The sequence below is a fragment of the Dermacentor variabilis genome, unplaced genomic scaffold (assembly GCF_050947875.1).
Source record: "Dermacentor variabilis isolate Ectoservices unplaced genomic scaffold, ASM5094787v1 scaffold_17, whole genome shotgun sequence".
Lineage (NCBI taxonomy): Eukaryota > Metazoa > Arthropoda > Arachnida > Ixodida > Ixodidae > Dermacentor > Dermacentor variabilis.
Window position 1 is genome coordinate 3218295 of NW_027460335.1, and position 5020 is coordinate 3223314.

The window sequence follows — 5020 nt, forward strand, 5'->3', positions numbered from 1 at the left end:
AGACTGAGCAGGCCATTCCAGCACTGCGATATCGCGGAGCTCAAGAAATGCAGCAACTCTTTTCGATTTGTGTATTGGGGAGTTATCATGCTGCAGAATGAAGTCACCGTCCGGAAATGGTCCTCCTAGAAGGTACGGGAAGAGCACATCGTCCAGGATTGAGCAGTAGGCCTCTCCATTGAAGCGGCTCTCAAGGCGAACCAGGGGTCCCAGGCCTTCGGCGGTCACAGCGCCCCAAACATTCACAGCGGACCGGCCACTGGCAGCGACTTGCTGCATGTACTCAGGCATATACCTGCAGAAAACGAAAAAAAATTGTTAGCGTTGGTAAAAAATGCAGGTGCAACCGGCAAGCTAGAAGGAACAAAAATATCGATTACTATCTTTTAGGATTGTCTAAAGGTCATTACCGGGTAACCTAACACAATCATACAAAAAATTGCGAACGAGGCCATTCTTTTATGAATTCAGTTGTTTTGAGGGATCACCGAATATTCCAAGACTGAGGCAAAGCATGATTACTACGTATGACACAGTGTAAAATTTGGCTCTCTATCGGCACCTATTTCTTGATGAATGAATGAATGAATGAATGAATGAATGAATGAATGAATGAATGAATGAATGAATGAATGAATGAATGAATGAATGAACTTTATTTCCTCAGAATGGGGCCTCACGGTCGGGGGGCAGCAATTAGGAGGCGGTGCCTCCCAGCCGGCTCTCAGCACCGGTGACCGCGGAGACAGTCTTGTAGTAAGCTGTCTCCGCCTGACCGATGATGAGTCTTTGCTGATCCGGGTCCTGGCTCCTGATCAGCTCTTCCCAGGTGGCAAGGTCTGGGATGCTTTGTGATTTAGCCCCAGGAAAATCCTGACACTCCCAAATTAAGTGATTTTGCGAAGTCATTCTGTGGGAGCTACTGCAGAGCTCAGGCTCCCCAGTGTCTTCATCGTGCAGTTAGAGTACGGAAAGAATCTGCTGACCTGAAGCCTCCTCCAGGCCCTGCACTCCTTTGGAGTGAGTGACCCATCCGGAAGTGAGAGTGTTCTCCTATCCAATCTAGGTGTTTCGGTTATTTCTCCATACGTCATGAGAGGCTCTTTATTCCCACTCAGGGGCACTTCCAGATCAGCTCGGACGTATAATTCTCGAGCGAGGCTGTGAGCAGCCTCATTCCCCGGAATGCCCTCATGAGCAGGAACACATATGAGGGAGACCTCCCTGCTTGAGGGGTATCTTAGTAATTTGTCGGTTTGACTGGAGACCACCCCCTTACAAAAGTTGTGAACAGCTGCCTTACTGTCGGACAAGATGATCTTCGCTTTGGTACTGACGCACGCTAGGGCAATAGCAGCCTCCTTTCCCACTAACGTATTCCTAATATTAATCGATGCTACAGTCACTCTTTCCTCATTCCCATATTTCTCGTCGAACAATATGCTCTGCGCAATTTAAGTGTTCGCGCCAGCTTATAACATTCGATGTTAATAGATTTCAGCCGTGACTGACACAAACTCAAACTACAGTTATTATGGTTGCAGCGTTCGTCACTGATTATAGCTTTGCCGTTATTTTAGAGAATTTCTTTATTTTTGTCGAAGTTTAACATGACATTTTGCTTAATGTACGCGCTTTGCAAAACTGCAGTTGTCAGGCCACTGCAAAAATCATTCTAGATACTTGTTAGAACAAGCATATTAACGTTTAAAGCTTAATAACACTAAATACTACTGCCTAAAATGATCCTTCATTTTAGGATACAATTGCTTAAATGATTACACTTACCGGCAGTTTTCAGGCCGCCAGACTCGGTGACGCTGGTCCCATCTGGTCGTGAAAGCAGATTCGTCAGTAAAGACGACCTTTCCCCAGTGCTCCTCTGTCCATTGCTCATGATCTCGGGCAAATGCCAGGCGCGCCCCCTTGTTCTTCACGCTCACAAGTGGCTTCTGTGTAGCTATTCTTGACCTGAGGCCAGCCGCGCGCAGGCGACGCTTCACTGTTGCATTCGACACACCCAGAAGCCCGACAGTGTTCTTAATTTCAGTCGCACTGGCAGTGGGCTTGTCCACAGAGGCCGCAACGATGTTCATGTCGTCGTCTTCATTGGTGACTTTGGGACGGCCTGTCCGCGGATGATCTTTGATTCTTCGCTCCTTTCGGTATGCCCGAACGATCCGGTTCACGGTCGAAAGTGGCCGATTTGTTAGCATTGATATCCTCCTCTGAGAGTATGCTTGGAGGCTTAGCTCTACAATTCGCCATCTTTCGCACTCCGGAACACGAGACATCGCTTGCTCTACCAAGGTTCGGCGAAAAATGAACACTATTCGACTGTTACACCCCTTTTATTACTGAGGCAGCATAAGAAATAAGCAAGAAAAGAAAGAAGTGACATCACTACTTTTAAAACTGATAGCTTGACGTTCGTAAGCCGATGAACATAAAGAATGTGCTGTGGATCGTGCTTTGACAAATCATCCGAGAACCATACACTAGTACAGAGCAGTCGCTTAGCTTGGCACTTATCTGCAGCAGCTTATCAGCCGCGCCAGCGGATAAGAGATTGCCGTGCCCAAGCTAGCTCCCTCTGCCAGTTGATACCCTTCCATGGGACTGAACAACGCGCTGCAATCAGTAACATGCGACAGTGCCATCTCGGCACGTCTGGGCGCTGCCAGCATAGAGTTAGGTGCGCTTCCCAGCAAAGCAAGCACGGTGCGCTTCCCAGCAAAGCAAGCACGGTGCGCTTCAGCACTGTAGCAGACGACACGAAGCACCGCCTCCAGACTCCTGTGCGCCTGCGCCACATTGTTTCGATGCGCGACCGCGCCGGATGCGCTGACGCTCCGCGGAGCGCGGCCACGCTTCGCCGCGTTCGCACATATTTTGAACGACCCTGTACATCCTGGCATAGCCGAGCTAAGCTACTGCCAATTTTTATCCTTGATTCCATCTGTTGTGCATGGTTTTGCCGAGTCTTTTAGAATCAGGTTATTTGCGCGACACGAATTGCGTAGTAGTTTGTCGAAGGCACGCGGGTACAAGCGATTACCCTGGAAACTTCGACGAGGGATGTATAAAAGCCGACGCGGCTTTTATAGCAGTTGCATCGTTCGGGGTATATATTTGCCTCACAACAATAGTCGTCCTTTGTCTTGCTTGCGTTTCCTTTCTTGAAAACGCTGCGCTCGCTGCTTTTCTGCCGAGAATGTTCTGTCATGCTGATTACGCGCATGGCGTTCGTGACTTGGAAGTATCGGGCTCGCAGCAATGAAGAAAGGAAATGCGGGCAAGACAGATGAGGATTAGTGTTGTGAGGCATCATCATGACAGAGCCTTCAGAACGGGCAAGTAACGCGCGCAGCATTTTCAAGAAAGGAAACGCAAGCGAGGCAGACGACGATCATTATTGTGCGGCAAATATAGACCCGAAAGGGTGCAAGTGTTTTAAGAGTGTTGTGCTTGAGTGTTGCTTGTTTTGCTTGGCACAAGTACGCTCAATGTAGTGTTAAATTTGTAACTCGCAGTTCTGACACTTTGTCGTTCTTCACTGTCACTTCAACGTGACAGTATGCACTACAGTCCCCTCCTCCCAGCAATTTTTCACAGACATATAGATGTTCACAAAGTCGTTCATCATATTCTGCCATTAAATATTCTCTCTCTCTTTCTCTCTCTCGTTCATCACATATATCGCTGTCAAAATTACAAGGGGTATATCCCGTTACTGCCCATTGCAAAAAATTGTCAAGGGCGTCGTTATTCGATGAGGTCCAGTTCCTGTCTAGCACTTATAGGTAGAAAGGTTGTAAGAGCGACCAAGCAAGCACTGGAAAATTACTCAGGCTAGAAAAGAGTGCCAGTGCACGATCTGGTCAACATACTGAAGCTGAAATTTCTTTTGTGCGGAATGTACCATAAGTAATAACTAGTAATTTGTCGGCACGACTAGCGTTAGCACCAGTCATCTTGAAGTGCCCTCTTCATTTAATTTTCCTGTTATTTTACACTTGTATTTCAATGTAACACTTGCCTTGTATATATATATATATATATATATATATATATATATATATATATATATATATATATATATATATATATATATATATAATGAACGAGAATAAAGGGAACATTGATGCTCTATTTTTATTAATCATAGGAATCCAACAGCCGGAGACACCAGGGACGACATATTGTGAACTACTTTTACTTACTAATTGAACTACAGAAGTGGTAAATTAATGGAAATGAAAGTTAATGAGAAAACAACTGGTCGCAGGTGGGATACCGACCCACGTCTTCCCATTACGCGTGCGACGCTCTTCCCAAATCAGCTGCCGCAGCGCCGTATTTCCATCTACTTTCTGGGCTATTTTTTTTACTACCTCTACTAACCCTTGGACTGTTAGCCGCCGCCACCACTCACAAACATTAGCGGCGTATGTGGAGCATCCTTTCCGCCACCGGCGTGAAGACTGCGCAAGAGTAATGCGAAGACGTTGGTTCGTACCGTACCTGCGATCAGTTGTTTCTTTATCCACTTTCATGTTCATTAATTTATCATTGCTTTAATTTGATTACTGAGTACAAGTAATATCTTCTATATTGTCCTTGGTGTCTTTGGTTTTTGGCTTCTTATGATGCGATTAATAAAAACCACGACCCTAGGTTCCTTTTCTTCTCGTTCATAGTATTAAGATGGTTAAAACATAACATAAAATTGGTGCCTTCAGCTAGCATCTGTGGGCTTATTGACTAGCTGCCGCCACCCAAATCGATGACGTACTCGTGACGCCTGCGGCAAAAATGCTGTTCTACATCTGCCGCCTAAGTGGTGAGTTGTGGCAGTGGCAATCACTCTCAGGGTTAGTTCTAGTAGACAAAATATAAGTACCACAGAAAGTGGATGTGAATATATGTTCAAATAACAAGAAGCCAACAATCAATGACACCAAGGGCCGCACAAGAAAAATTATCTGTAATTCCTAATTGGAGGAAAGAAGTGAGAAAT